Here is a 22,692-nt window from a genome sequence, read left to right as displayed (position 1 = left end):
TTGCTAGACAAGCATACAGCCCTATGCCTTGATACTTCTATATATACATATATAGAGAAGTATATATACACATATATTTCTATATACACAAGAATGGCTTGAAACTCTAATACGACATTTGGTTTCAGTCAACATTAGTTCTAGTGTTCAATTTATTCCACACAATAAATACATTAAAGCTTATTACCGTTGATCAACTCTATCTTGCAAACCCCAGGGCACCACTTTGAAAACTGTCATGGTGAAACTCAGCAGTGTCTTGCAATGTAACACTATGGTGACATACCAGAGATGCAGATGCATCCTTTTCATGAGTTCTGATTCTGATCCCACAATGAACAAAGCTGTAACATTGCAGGTCAGAGCAGGACAGAAAAAAAATCCCAAACCAAACCACCCACAAACCAAACACACAATGCCCACAACATATTAGATAAAACATCCCACTTCTTTCTACAGCTGAGCATTTCATGAAAACAGCCAAATGTTCAAAGACACAGACCACTGAGTTTAATTTCAATACAAAAAAAAACTGATAGAAAATACAATAAAGAATAGAATCAGTGGCTGCATTATATACCCAGGAAGAGTCAGATATTTTGCAGACAGCAGCCATGCACAACAAATCTGTCAGACTCCCCTGAAGGAGTTAACAAGCCATATGAATAAGGTGACATGCGATATGGTATGCAGGGATATGCGCACAGCTGATGCAGTACATGTAGCTTATCCCAAACTCCTCAGCAAAGAGTTTCAAAGAATCCTAAAAGAAGCCTTAAAAAAAGGCAGGGTATGGTGGGACAGAAAGAAAGGGCAACTTAAGGATCAACAACTGATGACTGATAGATAGATAGATTAGATAGATAAATAGAAGAATAAAGAATTGTTCGTCACAATGATGGGGGAAGCTATGAACACGTCATCTCTGCATCTATGCTGAGACCCATACTAGTCCATATACCCATTAATGGCCTGAGAAGAGGGGTGGGAAGGTAATGAAGTGCCACACTTCTCTGACAAAGCAGAATGATTAAGAGTAGGCAAAATTATAACTGATATGAAAGCTCCAAGAGAGTCTCAAGACACTGTGATTGGACAGCAAAATAACAGACTGAATTAATGTTAATAAATGCAAAATACTGCACAAAAAAAAAAAGGAGTACGACTGTCCACATAGATTGACAGGCTCTGAATTAACTGTTCTGATGCAGAAAAGAGATTTAGTCATTACAGACATTTTTCTGGAAACATCAGCTCAGCAGCAACCATAAAAAAGGCAAATCGTGGCAGAACTCTTCAGGAAAGCCATCAAGACTGAGATACAAAATACTGTTACAGAACAAAATAAACTTGTTATTTATCCGCATCTTAAAACTGCATGTATTTCTGTTCTGGTTATCCCATCTTTAAAAGAAAACATACAAAGGCATGCAACTGCAATGGATCAGATGAGCAAAATTATTTCTTAACAGCTTCTTATGTTAAGAATGCATCAGAAGTAGGAATACATTTGGGCTCTACAGCTTGAGGAGAAGTCAAACAACCTAGGACTGACAGACACCACAGACAGGATGCTGGGCTACGTGAGCCTTTCATCTGACCACCTTAGCTGTTCTTACTTTCTTGTGAGGTAGAGGACATGGTAAGGATAATTTCTGCTTTCTTGTGAGGTGTTAGTAGGATAAGCCAGAGCATGTTTAGATAAATGGTACTAACTGGGTTGAGGTCTGTATGAGACACTTCTCTCATTTCCATCTGCCCTGGAAGCAAAGATATTTAATAAGCAGTTAACCATTCAGTTCACAATGTGCCATAAAATTTTACCTTTGGTCTTATTAGGGTAACAAATGGGAAATATTGTATGAGGCTTGAAATTATGGAGTAGACTAGATTCAAGTTGCTTCACAAGTTAGAATATAAAAAAAAAAAACAAACATCCAGAGCCACCCATACTCTCTCCCACCCCAAAATCACAGGTCCAAGTTCACCTGGAAACTGTTTTCTATTTCTATCTGAAAAGCTGCAAGTTCTATTTTCCTTCCTCGACAGATTGTGAGAAAAAGCAACTTTTGCATATAAAGAGTATGCACAGAAAGTACTAAACACAGCACTGAACACACAGACATCTAAAATACCAGATATTATATGTAGGTTGGGCTAGAACACCCTAAGTCCATGGAACAATTTATGCTGTTTAAGCCCGAAGCTGCAGGTCCAAGCTGGCTGAAAAGCCAAATATCAGCAGATCAGAAGTTACAAGCATGGGTTAACAAATGCAAAACGGGTTCAAGCTGATCAAGCTCCACGGAATAAGTGGAGGAAAATGGAAGGGACAAAAAAGCAGCATTTTAATCTCTGTAAGAACACTTGCATAACATGAGAAGCATATGAAGACCAAAGGGCCTTGTGTCATTAATCATAAAACAGCCTTTTCCCACCTTAAACCCAACACCTACTCTCCTGAGAAAGCAATGGGTAGGGATGGAGCCAGACACTTGAGGCAGACGCTCTCTTACACCAACAGCAGCACATTCATCTTTTGAACCAAGCTTTGGAAGCCAAGCTTGGCTTCCACTGCCACCATAGCTTTTCACACCATGTTTATGAGTAACTACCAACTGCTAAAGATAAAAAGTTTGTATAAAATACTTCTGACTTAGTTCAGTTCACAAATCTCTCCAATCTCTCTTAATGTCTCTTCTTCTCTGTGAACAAAACAAAATACAGTAGAATGATGGAAGTCCTGACTTACTGTACATTCTGATGATGAAAACACTCCTACATAGTAACTATTAATGCACTAAATCACATAAGAAACACTTTTGCTATTTACAAGGCTTCCATGCTCAATCATTTTTCAAGAGATCTGACCGAACAAATACACTTCCAGAGGAGCCAATTAAAAGAGGCCACAGCCAAGGGTTTTACAGGCACCCTGAGAATGAGCTTCACCTCATTTTTAAACTATTTTTCATTCTCTAAGTTAGACAGCTTCACTATTCAAGACAGAGCAGAGACTACTGGCAACACACTGATGTACTACAACTATTCATGGCGTGCCATTTGGAGAACAAAATAATAGTCACTTCAGATACAGACTCAAACGCTGACAGAGTAACACATGCTTGCTAGTTTAACAACATTATGGATTCTAGCTTTGGAAATATGCTGTAATATACTGGCGGAGGCAACCAGGGACTAAATGACATGCAGCTCCCACCAATGTACCAATGACAGCAATCCCCAACTCTGCTAGGCCACACTGGCTGTGCAATGCATGCACCCTGCTTTTCCTCCTCCAAACTCCTATTCCAGCCATGGGATGTGAACCTTCCATAACAGTGCAGCTGAAAATAAGAATGATGGTGAAATTTCATTGCAACATTTTTCTATTGCTGACTCAACCATAATATCCTCCATGCCAGTAATAAGACTATCATTAAATATGTCACTTAAAATCATTCACCTCTGACTTCAGCAAGCTCCTTCAGGAAATACCTGTTAACAGAAAACATTATTACTGTTAACACTGAGGAACTGTGTGTAGGTGGTTTTTGTCTAAACCAATAAATAAAATGCCCACCTTCAAAATTATTTTAGAAGTGTGAAATTAAAGCATGTAACAGCGTGTAACATCAGGCTGCACAAGGGTCCATGCCATAACTGTCAAAGAGATACCAGCTTGGGCAGAGGAATTTAGAAGCGCCTGCTGCTCAAGAGCTCCACTGCTGAAGTCAGACAGAAAGAAGGGGAATAAGGAAAAGAGGAAGAAAGAAAAATATCCATCCAATCTGGTTTTCAGACAGTTCAACCAATACATCAAATCTTTTATTCACACCTTCAAAAACCATCATCTGTTGGCCATTAAGTACTGCATGCCTGACTCCATTCCCAATATTTTCATTGACATCAGAGGCAGTAGGATTGGCTTCTTCCCTGTAACTCAAACCTATAACTTGCTCTTGAATATCTCATTCAGACCTAATATCTCGTTTTAAGTATCCATTTCTGGCAAAGTGTAAAATAATCAACCTATCGAAGCACTGCAGTTTCATCATTACACCCCCCAAAATTAATCATGTTTCAGTATGTGCAAGGCAAGCCTTTTGTAGCACACTGTTAAGCAGGAACAGATAAAAGTGGGTTTCCCAATGCCTGTACTGAAACAGCAATACAGCTAATGATTTCCTACAAAATCCTAGCGCAAGCTCTGCAAACAAAACCACAAAATAATTCAGCTCTTCAGGACCAACGTGTAAGCAGAAAACTGAGCTCCAGTCTGTAAGGGCTGCGATTCTTCTTTGGTCTTACTGAAACAAAATTAAAAGTAGTGAGGTGAAATAAGGTCAATTATTGCTCTGAAGTTTGTTTCGGATTCACTTCTTTCAGAAGTCACCAACACTAAAAGATGCAATTTGAAAGTGGGAATACCTGTAAAGCTGATAATGTAAACCTGCTAAAATTCAGGGTTAGTGTTTTACCTGAGCGTGACAGTAACAACAGTGAATTTTATCCTCCTTCAAACAGATAGCATAAGGTAGAAAATCCACTTACATCCCATTTATACCCATGAAATGTTGCAAGAGGAGCAAGGCTGCCCCTGCTGACACTCCAAAAAAAAGTTTGTTTCCTGCATAAACAATTTTGTAATTCAAACATGTGTATAAACAGAGAGATTTACAGGCTACCTTTTAAGTCATGGCAAGGCTCTCATACCCCACGCTATGGCTGTGCATTTTGTACATCGACATGGACAACCCCCATGATAGCAGAAGCTTCACTCCCCAACTTCACTCTTCCAAAAAAAAAAAAAAAAAATAATCACACTTGCAACAGCCTAAAAGCCAGAATAAAAGCTGTGGGTTGCTGCAACAGAGTTTTGAAAGACTTCAAAAAGTTACTGGAGCAAGGCAACTGCACAAGATTCTTCTGTAAGAAGCCAGGCCAGCAGCAGTCCGATAGCTCAAAAGAGCTCTCATTTAATTAGCTGTTTGCTATGTATAAGAAAGGCGGTAGGAAGTGCCCGGTGCTGCATCCTCATTTGTGCTCTGCTCTGATCCATACAGCAGCAATTCAGTCCTGAGCGAAACAAAGCTCATTATCCAGCAGAGATGAACTCTCCTCAGGAGAGAGGTGTTTCTCCTGCTGTTAACAGCATCGGCTAGACACCATTGCCCTCACAGCCTGCTCCTCACAGAGCATCGCAGAGACGTGAAGGCAATACAGGCAGCTTGTTGCATGGAAAGAACCAGGAAGAACTGGGCTGGAAGCAAGGATGGAGATCAGCCTCTAATGTGAGTGGAAACGCAGACCCTTCCTAACTGGCTGCGCAGGTAAGAACTTGAAAGCAAACCCAAAGATGGCTCTGGTTTGAATTTGTTTTTATAAGCCAGAACAGAAGATGGGAGAGCCTTCCCTCGGCAGATGACTACCCCCCGTCCCTGCTCACAGGCACCTCCAAACAACGCTCCTTTTGCTTTCCAAGCAGTACATTTCCACATCTGCCAGGTGGGCACACTTCCCTGTCTAAAGGAGTGTTAAAAGACGCTCACTGTCATCCTCTGCAGACTCTTGGCTTGTGCTTTAAAAGAACACTTCCATTTATTTAAGAAAGCGTCCAGTGCAGAGCTGGGTCATGCTCTCTGATCAAGCATGGCAGTGTTTAGAGCCCCGCTCAAACTGCCTCCTGCTACCAGGGTGAGCAGCTTAATCTGTTCTACCTACTGAAAGCCTCAACGACTGGTACCTCATTGACTTAAGTGGTGTAAAAGCACCAATACTCCCTGCTCTGAAGAACACAGCCCTGAAGCCAACCCCAGCACCCAGCAGGCCAGTGGCAGATGAGGAATGATCCAGGTCTCCACAACACCGCCTTATTCAATCTAATTGCAGCAACTTCCCATCATTTTTTTTCCCCCTTCATGCTTATCATCTTGCTTTTATCTAGCAGTGTTTCAACAGCTGTTTTCTTACCACATTAAACTGACATCTCTGACTAAACAAAACAGATGTCTAACTCTTCTGGGTTTCCTCACAGTATGCTACAGGGAAGCAAACCTCTACTGAACCATACTGCCTGTTTGCCTGAGCACAGATTTTACTCTTTAACCAAATACCATTCTCACCTTCAAAAAAATATATCAAATTAAATAACAACCTCAGTGACAATCTTTTGCTCCAACTTTCCTTCCCCAAAAAAATAGCAGGCCAGCCCTCCAGCGAGTGACACAACTGGCACAGGGCCGGGAAAGCCAACAGAGCTGCTCTGATTTACGATAGCTAAAGATCTGGCCTGAAGATGAGTCACGTGGACTGCTTGCTGCTTGAATTTTAACTACTTCAAGGGGTATGGCTTTGGATTTGTCTTCTTTTGTTTATCTCTGGCTATGCTGTAAAGCCTCGGTCACTACAGGCCAACTTCCAGCATTTCTTCCTAAATATTTAGCTGCTGAATATTTAGAAAGGAGTTGGATTCACAAGATTTTTCTGCTTCTTGGATTTGGACACGTCTTTTCTATCCTGCTCTGACACCTGAAATAGTCCATTAACCTACAGACTGAGGCAGCTATTTTTGATCAAGAGGTGAAAAATCACAGCTTGGCTCTGAGCTTCAAAACAAGAAGGGAAGAGATAAAAAAAAACCAGCGAGAAGATAGCTTTGGGACTCCTTTCCTCACAGTCAGCCGGAGCGATGTGTCTGCTGGCATTTTTGGGTGCCTTGTGCGAACACGGTCTGCTCTCCCTCTGCTGAGCAATCCAAGCACTACAGAGAATAACGGAGCGGCCTTGCAGCAAGAAGCCTTTCAGTCGCAGCACTACTGCAAGAAACAAACGTTATTTCTCAGGCTAGCACGAGAACAAAAAAAAAGGGGGAAAACCAGGCATGGAGATCTGCTCAGCTGCACATTAATGACTATCAAAAGCCAGGCTGTAGCTCCCACCCACCGTGGCAGAACTCAGGGCTGAGCACAGGTATGCAGAGCTGTACCTGGGCTGGCACAAGCTCCTATGGCACAAGTACCTGCTCATGCATCAAAACCAGTACAGCAGCCGATGGCCAATGACAGCTACAAACCAGGCAAACCTCCAGAGGAGGCAGGAGAGATTTTAACTTAATGGTTAGCCTGGCTGCCATGCTTCCAAAGAAGAAATGAGCCTGTTCATGTCTTCCATACAAGACATGGATAAAAACACTACACCAATATTCCAGCTGCTGGGGTGATCCTAGCACATCTTAGCTCATCCCAACAGCGGCCATCTCCCTGGACATGTTCCCAGAACTGCTCTTCTGCACTCATGGTAGCTCTCCAACCTGACAAACCCTACCATTCCCTCGGGACAAAAAAGGGGCCATAACAGGAATATTACCATAACCCGGTGCTACAAGTTTACCACTTTTCTACACATTAGATTCAGGGAGGTTTCTGTGCAATACCAGATTCTTAAAGCCATCATTACCTTAAAAAAAAAACAAAAAAAAATACAACCCCAGTGTCTGTATCAGATTCTCTGGCTAAACTGAGCGGTGATGCTGAGATTTCATAAAGCTTTGACCTCCTAGGAGGTACCAGAATCCCTCCTTACTAAGAAGGGGAGGAGATAATCACTCTAGTGCTCCATCTCCAGTGAAAAGCCAAATCCTCCATTTCTCAAAGGAGAAAATAAACCCCACAAAAAAAAACACCCCAACAAATCCATTTTCATTGCCTCTACTCAAATTCAACAGAACAGCAGCTAAAAATATGTCAGAAATCAAGGTGCAGGTGAGAGAAATAAAATAGGAAAAGGCTTGACACCAGAATGGTAAGATTTTAAGTGTGATCTGTTGGCTAGCAATGTCAAGGGGATACTTCTGAACCATTTCAAAACAAGTCAGATAGAAGCCACATCCAGGTGAACTGCTATTGAGCATGGCTGAGAGGGAAAGAAAGCACAGAATTCACAGGGAAAATGCACCGATACATGAATTATACTTGTATGAAGTTATTTCAAAAGGCATTGCAAAATTCTTTACCGTGTTTAGTAACCTACTGCCCAAGAAAAAAAAGTAACAATATGTTTTCAAACTACTCCAGGCATATTCAGCAAAAATCTCTTATTAAAATCAATGAGAGACAAGCTGTTAGCTGCACGTCATGCTGGAAAGCTGCAGGTGAAATGCAGAAAGCTCTTGCACTTCCACTCCATATCCAAAAATTGAAACACTTTCAGCTACCTCATAAATCAAAGTTCGTCATTAAGCTGCAGCTAAAGTGCTATCTTGCCAAAACCTCCGGAAAAGCATCAAGGTAGCTGTTAATTATTTTTTATACAATCACTCAGGAAACATTTCCCGGGTGAGGGACTATGGGCTGGCACAAATCCTGCCTCTGTTACTGTTCGGGGGGGGCCAATGGCATCGAGGTGTATCTGCTGGTGGCTGGAGACAAATGGACTCCAAGGGTGATCGTATGGGTGAGCTTTTAGACTGAGCTACTTCCCACTTCAAGCACACCTAAAAGACTTGATGTAAATTGATAACAGCGCCTGGGATTCTCACAAATGAAATAAAAGCAGGAGTAGACAAAGAAGAAAGTTAATTTTTCACCTAGAGAACTGCAGTGTTAGAAGATTGCCCTGGAGGCTTTAATCAATGCAAGTGAATCTTTTATACTTTTTTCCATCATTCCCAAAATAAGTCAATAAGATACGAGCACTTTCTCAGAATAGTGACCACTTCCCAGCAAGCCCGAGTTCAAGTCTTTATCAAAAGGACTAAAGAAATGCATTATGATTTCAAAGAAAAATAGAAAGTGAGGAAACAGAAGCAGCAGGGTAACCTTATGAGGCATGGGAGGTTTTCAGAGAAACATTTTTACTTCTTTTATTCTTGAGGATGATTAGAAGCAAGCAAAGGCTAGTCTAAACAGGCACTGCTGGTACCCAAAACCACCCACAGCTACCCTGGCCCTTAAGAACAGCAAAACACTTGGAGAATGCACACCACCATCAGACACTATCTAAAGGCATTTCCAGATCCACAACCTCCTCTCCCGTGAGGGAAGCACACCTACGTGTCCATCTGCTTCATCATACATGACATAAAACTCCCAATGCATTCAAACAACTTCTGATGCACCCACCTAATAACCCATTACCTGGGGTATCCACACACACACACATTGCGTCCACACACATCACTTTAAATAAAGAGCAACAGATCTCCTTATGTAACATAGTTCTATATATAATTATAAACAGCTGAATAAATGGCCCTGCCTGTCTAAAGGTTTCATACAGATTCTATTGGCCGAATGAAATGTAGGCAAGAAGCTTTCTCAAGTCATGAGTCGATTTACAGTCCCACCTTCAGCTGGAGCCTGAATAATCTGTTTCTCTGAGCATTTAAGAAATACAAGTCTCACCATAATTTCCTCTTTGTAACACTCAGTTTGAATGCAAAAAACAAAAGAGCTGTCGCTCCTGAAGCTTTAAAAGCTTTCAGCAAAACTTGCTACGTTACTGCAAAAGCAAAAAGGTGCAAATGAAAAACATCAGGGGCATGTGATCCACAATGCTTCAAAGTGTTGGAAGTTTCCAGAAGGCACAATAAGGATAAAGTCAACATCCTCAGTTGTTCTCACACCACTCCAGCACAAGTATTTCAAAGACTTCAAGGGGCAAAGACAAAGGTAGTTTTCCAGAATACTGCAAGAGCTGTACCTATGCTAATTAGAGGGTTCACAAGCAGAGCTCATGTACTGTATTACTGAGAGGTTCTGCTCTCAAAAGGGATTTTACTATAAGGCACCTCATCTGGCTTGTTTCAAAATGATGACTCTCATTTCCCCATTTATCAGTATATTTTTTTTTTCCTCAAACTAGCATTCAAAAATATAGCTCTTCCTCAGGGGAAAAAAAAATGGAAAAAGTATTCTGAAATACAGGAGCAGATTCTCAACAGATACACATCAACATGAGAAATCAATGGAATTATGTTAATAACCATAACCAGGATTTCTCTCCTTTGAGAGGAAACTGGGACAATTATGGTTACTTATAGCAGAGGCTACTCCTCACTGCACAGAGCAGGAGAGCTTGCTCCCATCCCCGTGTAATGTCACGGAGCAAATTCACCCATCGGCAGCAGGAGGACTCCGTTCAGCACGCTGATGCCGGAACGGCGCCGGCTGACCTGTTCTGCCCAGCACACAACTGAGGGTTGTTCATTTTCCTTTCCAATGAGACACTATGGAAGTGTTGATTTAATGGTTCATTTATCAACCCCTCTGAATATTAAGCGATTCATTTTGACTTAATTTGGACAATTCAATTTCACCCATCCTCTCTCCCCTTGAAAAATGGGAACTGCTGTCTAGAGAGAAGCTGCTTTGAAAGTTGACTTAACAAGAAGTACTTGCGGCCACGGGCTTTATACCTTTTCATAGGTTGATGTATATTTCTAGCTGATTTTTTTGCTTTGTATGCATTATACATGAAATTTACAAACGCTAAAGCAAAGGCAGTTCAATGAATATTCTTACTGCTGGCAGACCAAACCCTATCTGCTGTAGTATTAGCTACTCCCCGAGACGACCACCAGAACATTAAATGTGCTGTCAATACAACAAACAAGCCTGTGAAAATTCCGTAACACTTCGGGAAAGGAGCTCCGCGTTGAGAATCCATTACTGCTCTTAGAAAGTTTTTGTTACCGGATACATTTTCCCAGCCGGAAAAAAAAAAAAAACAACCCAGTAATCAATGCAGGGCACACCTGGGCTTTACCCTCCCATGCGGGCAGCCTCTCGTATCCTTAAGTTCGCACCTCCCGGAGCAACGACGGCAACGGCCGAGCCAGGGAGACTCCCCAGGCACCTGTTGGCTGTCCCCTCGGTACCCGCCCGGTGACCCCACCGCCCAGCCGGATGCTCCTACCGCGTTTTCTCCCCGATTCAGGCACATCCCTGCCTGCGTTCACCGGCTGCTCCCGAAGCGCCGAATCCCCTCTCCACAGCACTCTCTGAACACTCAGCCCGCCAGCCCGCTCCTGCCGCGCACCCCCGGGTCACTTCCACAAGTCCCTTCCCCGCGGGAGCCCCATCACCCTCCCACCACCACCACCACCACCATACACCGCGCATCCCCCCGGGCAAAGCTCGGCCGAGCCATCCGGAGCGCGGGGCAGGGTCCTCCCGCTGCACAGAGCCACTTTCCGCATCGGGAACGCACACCCGGAGCCACCCCGAAGGGCCGCGGCTCCCCCCGCGGAGGGCAGCGCCGCTCGGACCCCGAAACTCCGCCAAGTGCGGGAGCGGCGCCGGGCGAGCCGCGGCACTCACCCGTGCGGCGGGGCGGGCGCGGCCCCTCAGGAGATCATTGCCGGCGGGAGCGCGGGGCCGGCGGCAGAGCGGCTCCTCCGGCAGCGGGGGCGCGGCGCTGCCTCACGCCGCATCGCAGAGCCGCGCCGCCTCCGACACCGACACGCGGCCGCGGCGCCCCGGCCCCGCCGGGTGGGGGGAACGGCAGGGAGGGGAAAGGGGGCGGGACTGGGACCGGCTGTGCCCGCCCCATCCCGCCCCGCCCGGCCCCGCCGCACCGGCCCCGGGTGATCGCAGCGGGAGCGGCTTCGCGCTCCCCACGTCTTTTGGGGTGTCTTTCCCTCAGTGCCTTTTTGCTTTCACCCACTTTTCTTCTTTCCCCCCCTTTTCCTCATTTCTCCTCGCCATTCCTCACATTTTACCATCCCCTTATTCAGCGCCTCCCTTTTCTCACGATCTCCCCACAATGTTTTCCCCACATTTCTTCTCCCTTCCTCCTTTTTGTATGTTTTTTTTTTCCTCCCCATTTTCCCCATCCATCTCCCTACCGAAGCCTTTTAGCAAAGGAGACTGCGTCCAGCTGCCGAGTGTCCCTTTTCTCCAAGAAGGTGGCCCCGGGGGAAACAGCCCACAGTAGCCTCAGTGTGCAGCACACGCACCCTCTGGGATCCGAGCAGACCCGAGCATAGCTGGCACAGGACAGCACTTCCAGGACATCCTTCCCTGCTGCCCTCAAGATAAATCAGTGCGGTTTTTCCAAAGGATCCAATAAAAATAAAGGAAGCAAGGTTTAGTGTTCATTTCACCCTGAGCAGCTCCCCCTGCTTTTGGCTTCACTGGCACCCTCAACACTCCATCCTTTTGGTCCATTTGGCCCCTGAGTGCCCAACCTGCCAAGCATCATCCTGGTACTCAGCTACCCTGCATGGGGCACAAAGGCTTCAGCAGCAAGACAGCTCATTTTCGCTTTGAGTTTCATGTGTTGGGAATCAGATCAGTGGAAATGTTTTTTCTACCTTAAAAAGTTGGTTGTTTTGCCACTATATGCAAATGCTTTGATTTTACCAGATGGCAATGAGTGCTTTCCCTACACATTTTATTCCTGAGCTAAGAATCAAGGTAGAAAACTGAAAGAATTTTCAATATACTCAGTAGCTACTGGTTACCAGGACAGCTCGTATTCATGAAGAACTTCTCCATCACATGCCCACTTGCTGCTCTTCCCTCCTCTCTGTGAGCCCAGACTCCTTGCTTCCCTTAAAATTCCAGTGAAATGCCAGGTTTGGTTCATGGAGATTTGTAAAATCAGTTCCCAACTAAATAGCGTTAAACGAGGGGCACAGTTGAAAAACAAAACCTAAGCTGAAGATGTTCTCCTGTTTCACATCTTCTTCCCTCTTTCCAGGTTAAGGACTTTTCTGAGGAAGAAGAATGACTACAGATGACCTGCGGAGCAACGACAACAGAAGCATGGATACACAAATCAGAGGGGTTGCTTCTGTCAATTTCATTGAGTTGCTACTACAGGACTATAAAGTTAATTGTTGGCAGAATTCTTACAGAAGTTTAGAAGTCCCCAACTAACTCTTGATACTCTGTGACTGATGAGTTGCTACTGTGCCAGGGAACCTCAGTATCAATAGAACAGCACCAGATAAAATTAAGTATAAAAAAAAACCCTGATTAACTAGAAAGACGTTTCTTTCTTCCACGTCAGCATCACAACGTTTGAAGGCCTGGTGGTTTTCTTGCCCATCTAAAAAGCCTGTGAATGACAGCGAGTGCTTTTTAACAGTATGTGGAAAGGGCATGAATGAATGCCCTATCCAGGCGCCTCTGTACAACGCACTCCTTCCACGTGCTGTAGGTTACACAGAAAATGTTTGTGTTCCTGTCATCTCCAGCTACAAATAACAGTGAAAGTACTGAAGAAATGTGACAGACCAAAAGAAAATAAAACCACATCAGCAAAACTGGGAAGTATCAAGCATCATCAGTTCCATCGTCAGGCCAGCAACAAATGTGACCTGTGGCTGTTCATGTTCTTTTTTGTTGTTCTTTTAATTTTTAATACTTTCCTGCTGCAGATTCATGACAGTTGTTGTCCTTCGTTTGCACTGACTTGCACTGGATCCAGTTGGCCAGCAATGGCAGGGAATGCTAATTCCATTTAGTTACCAGAAAAAAGCAATAAAAGCAAATATGTTTCCCTAAGGCCCCAGCCCAGAGTGATGAAGAATCCAGACCAACAAACATATTTTGTTAAAATCAGTCTTAAGCGTCATCTCTTTTCCCACAGAAAAATCAAAGTAAGAGAAGAGTATTCTAGGCAAACTGATACAGAAATGATGGGCCCTTCATAGCTCTAGTAATTGCATCACAAATACATCCCCACGCTGGGAAAAGAGTGACAGCCTCCACCCCAGAACTGGGCAAGCCCTAATGACATTTCAGATGAGCCATGAGCACAGAAATGCCATACATCCATAGCTAAGATTATTTAAAGTTATGGGTTAGTGACAGCAGCAGCTGCCGTTCCTGACCTCAAGGGAATCACAGTTCTGGTAACACAACATCTTGCCCTCCCGTTTCTCACTGGGACTTAGTGGGATGTGAGCTGCTCTCTGAGCTACTGCAATGGGCTCCCAATGCCGTGCTGACCACAGGCAGGAGTGCACTGCAGGGGCAGAAAGGAAGGCAGCCCAGGCAAATATAAAGTAACTTTTCCTGTTAGAGATGACTACTTATTTTCCCTGCCTTTAGAAACGAACAGCTGCCGCTCAGGTTTGCCAGCACCCAGCACTCAAAAACTGGGAGAGACTCAGAAATAGGAAGATTGTCTGTAAAACAGCCTGACGTTGGGATGGGGGGGGGGGGGAAGGGAAAAAAAAAAAAAAAAAAAAAAAGCCTCTTTTTATTTGGCTTGTGATTGCTAAGTCTGCAGGAATCCCTCTTTTTCAAGCTTTTTCCTTAGTTCATGAGGAGCAGAGATCTACTTATTTTTTCCTTTTAAATGAATGCTGGGATTCTAACAAAATCAACTAATTCCAGGAGCTGAGGCTTCAAGATAAAGAGGAAAGTATACCATGTCGCAAAGCTCACAATGCAATCTCACTGCATTGGTGTTGGCAGCGGTTCACTTGGCTCTGGAAATAATAAAGTGGGAGACTGAAATGACAAACAAACCGGAGATCCAAACTGAAGCACCACCAGGGAATGCAAAGCAGATGGCCAGCTAAAGAAGACCAGCCCAAAGAATCACTATAGTCTTTGCAGGAAGATTACTGACAGCATCTACTGATGGTGGCCTCTTTCCTATTAGCTTGCCCGGCATGGTTTGCATCTTGATATCCTCACCATGGATTATTATTAAGAGCAGAAAACAAGCTAGAGAATCCTCTCAATTGCAGATTATCTGTGTACTGCCTCATAGTAAAAAAGGGAGATTCAAGAGCATTGGAGAATCCACACAAGGGTCAGGAACAACTCCACATCTCTATGCCATCTTGGACCTTCACTGCTTTAACCAGTCATTGAGCTATCACTAAGATAACACTGGTGTGTGCTTCCTGGCAGAATGCTTTCAGCATGCTTCTATTAAAGTGTCTGCTTTGTTTCAATATCCCACAATATTGTTTTGTCATGAGAAATTATTTAAAAGTTGCAAAATTAAGTCTGTGCTAAACAGGAGTTGGCACAATGGAAATTAGATTTTGGGACTCCCCACAAATACGTAAGTGTGAGCATATGAAATCACATGTGGCAATTTGTTTTCAGAAAGAGGAAAAACCCATAAATTCCTCAGCAGAGGAAAAACACAGGAATTATCAACCATGACCATCTGAACTAAGCAAAGTGGTAAACTGCCTTGCAGAGCTCCATAGGGACTGATCCTTTCTGCTTATCCTAATCAATACATTGGTTTACTGAAGAAGAAAACAATTATCGTAGAGTAGGCTTCAGGCTGCCAAGCCCAGCAGATTCTCTGTGCTGCCAAATAGGATTTCTCTTTAGTCTGTGTCCATCCCTAGCACTTAGCGAAGCTGACCTGTCTACCTTGTGCTCCTGAGTATATTGCCATTTTCTTCAATCTTCACTCTTTTTACCAGTCTAGAAAGGCAGTGTTTAACACCTGCTAAAACCAACATGCTCTCCTCTATGGCCATTCACAGGGATTAGGATTTTGAACTTTGGACTCAATAGGGAAAGTTTTCCACAAGCACCTGGAGCTAAATCCTACCCACCATATTTGTGGGAGTTTCTCCATTACCTGCCTGTTTGAAATAAGCAGGATTTAATCATTTGGGGATGACAGTGAATTACTGCCCCTCATGAAGGGATATAGCACTCCCGTCCCCCTCTTCCAGCCCGTCTGTTCACAGGCTGGTACATCACTGGAGCACAGCCAGGCAGCCATAGAAATGCATTGAGTGAGTAAGGTCTTCCTTCCCCATCAGCCAATAAAGATAATTACACAGGCCAGCATATATTAATTTGGGTTCAGTCCTTTTCCCACTCAAATTAATGTTGGTTTTGTCATTGACACTGCTGTTAGCAGAAGCTGGCCCAACAGCAGGGAGCTAAAATTAGACAGCTTGTGCTGTTTTGCTGGTCACCTTCCTTCCCCATTCCAGCTGAGGGAGTTACTGGCCCAGCTGGGGATTGATACCAATTCAAGGAGCAGCCCAGGTATCCAAGGCATGCCACTGATGGGCTCCAACACCTATAGCTGGAGCTCACGCAGTGGGAGCCCTGCGATGATCACACACTTGCATCACCTCCACAGCCAGGCCCCCGAACATGCTCACCCCTCTGGAACTCATTTGCCAAAACTGGCACTAAAGGAGGGCAGAGAAGGGGACACACATAGAAATTCCTTATCCCCTAGGGCTCAGAGTCAGGGGTGGCAGCTTTCAGTGAAGAGGCCCATGCAGGTGTACTACACACACTGCTGTCATCAGAGATTCCCTGTGCGAGGCTGTCAGGATTTTATATGGTTTCCACAACACCAAAGTCACTTGTTATCAATATTGGTGGTGCCACTTGACAAATCAGAGGAAATCCATCATGGCCCGTGAGGTTATTCTGGTGTAACGAGCAGCCCTTGTTTCTCATTTGTCAGAAGTGCGACTCAGCCCTTACATCTCCATTTCTGTGCAGTGCAAATCCATATAGGTGCTGCCTCAATGCAAGGCTTGGGGGGCTTGTCTGCAGCCCAGCAACTCGCAGCCTCCCTGCATACATGCAGATGTGAATGCACACAGATACACACACACACACATATATGTAATTATTCTGCACAGGTTTCATCTGAAACAGTATATGTTTCTTGTGGGCAGTAGTCTGCCTATCAGTGTGTCTGATATGCAGATATTTACCAGCAAGGCTGGAAAGTCCCCCTAGCCACACTTCCATGGAGCATACGTAGCACCCCAATTTGCACATATCTCAGAAATACAAACAGTCCCTCTGTTTTCATATTCTGCTGCCACAATAACTTTGCAGAGTACTTTGCTTACTGGACTTGTTTCATGGTGGGTGTAACTGCCAGCAATAGCTTTCCTGCTACTCAGAGCAGTCACATGCTGTGATTGCTCATATGCGGTTCAGATTCTCCAGCAACTGAGAAAGGAAAAAAAAAAAAAAGGAAAAAAGAAAAAAGCAACTGTTTCTGACTGAGACACATTCCTCTGTTGTCTCTGCCTCAGCTGCAAATGCTCTCTGCTACACTGATTTCTTTTAACTGGTCAATCCCCACCCTGTTTCCACAAACGCAGAAAGCAACTGCTTTTAATTCTAAACTCCCAGCCTTGTGCCAGATAACATTTGCTGATCAACTGCCAAGGCAAGCTTCATAGAGGAAAAAAACAAGAAATCAAGAAGGAGGACTGGCAGATTAAACAGCTCAGCTCTGATTCTTACCTTCAGAAGCAGACTTCGTTCAAAGCCCACAAATACTTTTGCTTTGCTGGAAGTCTCTGAACTATTTTTAGCTTCCCTGGGGGATGCCATATAGGGAGAGCAGCCCCCTCTGAGTCATTACTAAACTGCCTAACATAACAGCAGGACACCTGCTGCCAGTGAGTCATGTTTGGTGTGAAGCTAATGGTATATATATAGACAAAACATAAAGACAATTGCTTATTTTCCTTCATACCCTATGTGTTGCTTGCGTCTTCCTGTTACTCTAAGCAAATCAAATCAGTGCACTGTCTTTACAGGACAGTGTAAAGAAGACAAATGTGCAGGAAAATCCATGTTCTCTTCAGACCAAAAGCTCTAAAGAGGTACAGCAGAATGATGCTTGCTTGCATCTGTGGCATGTATACCTGTGTATATACATATCTGCACTTTTACACACAAACAATGTGATTATACTCTTGCAAGCTGCTGCTCTGATGCATGCAAACTAGTGTTTTCACTGAAAACATGAATGGGAATTCAGTAATTACAAATCTAGAGCTCCATCCTGAAACTGTCTTCCCTACTCCCACAGTAAGAAAGACGCAGTGTGGAAAAGGGGCATATGTGTGGGAAACTGATATTTATAACATGCTAGCAAAGAGAAGAGAAACCTGTTCCGTATATAAGCTTCCAGGCAAGAGGCAGAAGTACCTTAGTGGCTGTACAGTGGCAGTTAAACATTAGCTGTACTCCTCTTTGTTGGCTTCACAGCCATTACTTGCAGTGACAAACATATTTGTAGAACAACCTTTTGGTCTGTGCTAGGAGCCTGATTTAGCTTTCCCCCCAAGCCATGCATTTCATCGTTATGGGCTGCACTTGTGAAGTTCTGAGAGCTGCAGTAAAGAGCTGCTAAGTTTGGCTTTGTGACCTCTGGAAGATCTCTTTTTTATTCATTTCCTTTCTCTCTCTTTTTCTTTTTTTTTTTTTTTCCAAAATGTGAAATTTTGGTTATTTCTGTCTTTAAGGAAAGGCATTCTCCTGATCTTCTGCCTTGGGCAGTACTTCCATTTGTGATGGGTACCGGTACTTATCCTACTCAACCTCAGCTCACCCTACTGTCCTTAAATTCTACAACATAATCACTCTTATTAAAGACAATGGTAAAGCACCCACTAACACCAGTGGGAAGAGCATGGAGGCTTACAGAAGATGCTAGAATTTCAGCAGTCATGGCCAGAATCAGCATTAGGCACTGCAACGGATGAAGCCATACCCTGACTGATATAACCACATAAACTTCTATCTTCCCCCACAGAAAACCAGCTTAAGTATTCAATGGATAATGAAAAACTTCTTGTAGGTTTATAAAACCATCAGATTGAATCTATTGCAGAATGATTTAAATACATATATAAAGGTGATACCTCTGTTCCCAGAGAACTCTGTAGATGTCCAAACACTTTTTTTTGTAGCCTTATTTTTGTTTGTTTCGTTCTTCTTTTCCCACCTCTCTCCTTCTCCTGTCAAACTGGACAAGGGATGGTAGAAACTAAGAAACTCTCCCAGCCTGCATGGTTCCCCTTGTCCAAGAGGGGCTGCACTAGGCAGCAGCAAAGAGCTACAGTTTTCTTCTTTGAGCAGCTTAGGGACAGACGCTGCATGAAACCCCTCAAAAGATGAATGAAGCTCCTAAAACCCTGCACTTACATATGTTCTAGCGTCTCTGAACAGAGTTCAGAAACGTATTTCAAGCCTAGCAATTTAAATACCCCCTGGAAAGTCATCATCTCGCCACTTAAAATGACAACCTGCCAAATCCTGATTGTATGGGGGAAAGGAAAGGCAACACGCCCCAAACCAGGGTCTCCTCCACCAAATAAAGCTATGAAAAAAGAAAGCAACATATCCTTTCCGTTCTGTATCCAGCTGCTTCCCCAGGTTTCTGCTGTAGCAGAAGCAGCAGGATTTCAGGCAGACAGACCCTGGAGCACTTGCCGCTTTCACAAGAAGCATGCCAATGACCCACACTGCGGTCCTCTATTCCCCCCTAGTGACCAGCACACACTGAGGGTACTGCATCAGCTGTAGCCTTCGAGCTCAGCAGAGCTGCCGCGTCTCTGAAGCACCAGCAGCAGATCTGGCTTTGTGCATCAGCAGTCCTGCTGTCCTCTCCGGTGCCAAAACCTACCCCAAATCCCCTTTTCACACCAGCTTTCATCTCAGAGGACAGAAACAACCAGCTGCAATGGGGAGAGTCATCAACTGAGCACAAGGATCAGTCCTCCCCTGCCATCCCTCTGACAACAGCCCGAGCATGCCGTTATTAACTAACGCAGCACCTTTATATGTGTATGCTAAATGAAAAAGTAGAAGCAGAAAGGGAAAAAAATGGCCAAACCCCTCGGCATGTCTGCCTTGAATTCTAATTAGCAAAGAATTGTTTGCCTTAATTCTAAACATATTTAGAATACAGAGCATATATTTCCAAAGGATGTTTTGTATTTACAGCATGTCTGTCTGGTTAGACTGCTGCAATGTAATTGTTTTCCTGCTGAGAATTATAGCAGTGAAGTTACTCTGGGTACGATTACAGCTCATTATAGTTTTGCTCTGGAATTTAAAGGCTCCCCTGCAACACTCCCTCCTTCCCACTTAGAGGCACTGGCCTTGGAGCTTTGTGCCTGCTGCCCACAATTGCAGTAACGGAGGTCCCTAAGGTCACTGCCAGCTATGTGACATGCAGGTGCATTTGAGGTTTAGTTGCTAGAAATGGGTAAGTCATTACAGTAACAGTATGAGGGGAAATCTATAAAGTCTACCCTACACTGAGGCTGGAGCCAAAACTCAGCTAGGTCTGTGCCTGAGGAGAGCTTGACCGCAAGACGGCAGCAATCCATGCCTGGCAAGGTTTTGGGAGCAAGAGCACTGCAGAATTTGTATCCAAAGCAGGGGGGTTGACAAAGAGCAGGTTAATGGCTGCAGAGCATGAGATGTTCACTCCTGTCCACAGGCTCCACACAAAGTGAATGTTTTAATGTCAGAAGCGGAGCACTACAGCGTGGGTAAGACAGCAAACATGCTGGGACAAGCCATGGTGAATTCATCCTCTGCTCCCTAATGGGAAACATTTCTTGACATTTTTCATAACTGTAGCTGTTCCTTTTGCCTCTAAATCTTTAAAGCTTTATGCTGGAATCAGGATTGCATCATAAATCTCTTCCTTCTATCATACCTTAACCTGTCGCTGCTGATATTTCTGAGCAGAGAGCAGAGCCCCAGCTGTGCTGGAGCAGCCCAAGACAGCACCGACATTGGTTCAGCACAAACCATGTTGATGGTAGTGATGCAGCTCAGGCACTTGAAGAAAGCCTTCCGAGCCTCTGCGGCCTCCCATGCAGCCTGGTCCCTCTCCCTGCCCCAGATGGTGCAGCTGTGGGAACACATGTACTCCACTGCTGAGCTGCACCGTGTGTTTCAAAACAAAATGTCAATGAGCTTTCCAGATTAAAACATTAAAAATGTATGAGCAACAACTGTTGCACATGAGGAAGCTAATAACACTGGTAGGGTTTTTCCTTTTGAAATCAGGTAAGACCATTTTTAATACCAGTGAGTTCGTATGCAGTTACAGTTTCCCCAAATCGAAGGCCAGAAAGATTCATTAGATCTCCATTTGACCTTACAACAAACCACTGTATTTTACCCAGCTATTTCTAATCGAACAGAGCCATAAGTCCCAAGAAAGTCAATAGTGGAGGAAAGCAGCAAGTCTTACTCTGGAGCCATGATAAAGCAGAAAACTGAACACAACATTTTGCTATTTGAGACCTGGTTTTGGCGATGCTGCATGTAAAAGTAAAATAACCTCTTTTCCTGTTATTCACTACTCTCATGTTTATATATTTAAAGGCCACATAAATTACTTTTGTCAAGTCATCACAGTGGGATCGATGCACAGAGGCTTTCCAGCGCACTGTTCCCTTCATCCCTTGAGCGCTACCTACACTCCTGTGAGCAGAGCTCTGCCCTTGCATAGACCAACACGCAGCTTGATGGATCCCTGTTGCAGAATGACTCTAAGAGCAGAACCATAGAGTTCTGGAGGACTGTGCAAGCAAGGCAGGGGGTGGCCCCCACAGGTGGCCGGAGACCGGACCTGGGAGGAGAATGTGGAGGAAGCTGTGGGGGCTAACCAATACTGTTATGCCACGAAGGAGTGGCTGAATACCACTCCTATATATGTGTGAACTGCGTCACAAATAAACTAGAAGTTGCTTATCACCCATATTGGGTTGGCCTGTCTGCTTCTCCTCGCCGCTTACAGATCCCCATCCTCTTTACCAAAAGATTCAGCTTCCCCAGTGCCAGTTTCCTTTCCTTGATCCTTGTGCTTTGCAAAAAATATTCATCTTGTGTTTTTGCTACAGACCATTGATACAAACAACAGACAGCTCTGACACTTACACTTAACCCTATGTGCACCAGAAACCACAGGTCCATGCAGCCCTGATTCCTCATTGACAGCCACCTGTTGAACTCTGTCGGGCACTTCGTTATCCATTTGATGTATATTCTAATGTTACCGAATAGTGCTAACGTTTAATCAGCATGCTATTCAGTGTCAAGGCAAACACTTTACAAAAGTCTAAATGCACTGAATTTAGACAATTGTTTTTCGTCAACTAGACATGTAATATAATCAGAGAGTGAAAATTAGGTTTCTTTGATAAATTTTGTCATAAACCCATGTCTTTTAGACTACTTACTAATTTACTTTTGCATCAGCTTTTGAATTACTCAACCCCAAAGCTAGCTAGCCTGCTTGAGTCTTTAGGAAATACCTCCTCATAACAACCTTCTCTCTAAAATTGATAGACACATTTCATACAACCGAGTGAGCATTAGCTCATTCACAAGGCAGCTGCTTACTTTCAGGGAGACTGGACTGGATTTGCTTCTTTTTGGAAGGTTTCTGGGCTTTGATAGCACCACATGCCTAACGCAGGGGCACAGTGCCCTGTTCCTCTCAGTACCCCTTCACATCTGCCCTGCTTACAATGCCTTGCTAACACTCCTAAGGCAAACAGACAAGCAAAAGCTCAGAAATAACTTTACCAAAAAGGAAAAAATGTGACTTTGGGGCATTTCTGCATGCACCTGGCAGCACACTGCTATAGCTGCACATGATTTAGGGCCTCAGATACATCTGCTCTTTAACTACGTTAGTACAAAGCCAGAGCCACAACTTTATGGGCTGAAGGATGGTTGTATTTTGGAAGGGATCTAGCTGCCAAGAGGATTTTTGTGCCTGGTTTCTATGTAAGATTCATCCGCAAAGGCAAACAGTTCTTTTTACCAAAATCCGCCCTTTCTACCAAAATCCACCATGTTTTTTGAAAGTATCTGTGAACCTCATTCCCTTCGCCCATTCCCCACTGTACTCCTTTAAACAAGTTAATATTGTCCTGCCAGAACTGCTGTTGCC

The 22,692-nt window shown here is 44.1% G+C and overlaps 1 protein-coding gene across 9 annotated transcripts in view; it reads right to left on the bottom strand.

Moving 5' to 3' along the window:
* SGCD (sarcoglycan delta) overlaps window positions 1–17,280 on the bottom strand; it is a 326,461-nt gene extending 309,181 nt beyond the window's left edge. For 5 of the 9 annotated variants that reach the window (XM_062607490.1, XM_062607487.1, XM_062607496.1 and 2 more), the window contains exon 1: window positions 11,322–11,478. The gene's annotated coding sequence lies outside the window, so the exon portion shown is untranslated. Of the gene's footprint in view, window positions 1–11,321; window positions 11,479–17,222 lie in introns of those variants that run through there. The other 4 variants (XM_062607492.1, XM_062607489.1, XM_062607488.1 and 1 more) reach the window with 4 other exon arrangements.
* Window positions 17,281–22,692: the final 5,412 nt, after the last annotated feature.

This window comes from Pezoporus occidentalis, unplaced genomic scaffold (genome assembly GCF_034315485.1).
Source record: "Pezoporus occidentalis ecotype Australia unplaced genomic scaffold, CSIRO_AGI_Poc_V1 ctg124, whole genome shotgun sequence".
Lineage (NCBI taxonomy): Eukaryota > Metazoa > Chordata > Aves > Psittaciformes > Psittacidae > Pezoporus > Pezoporus occidentalis.
This window is presented reverse-complemented; position numbering and strand designations above follow the sequence as displayed.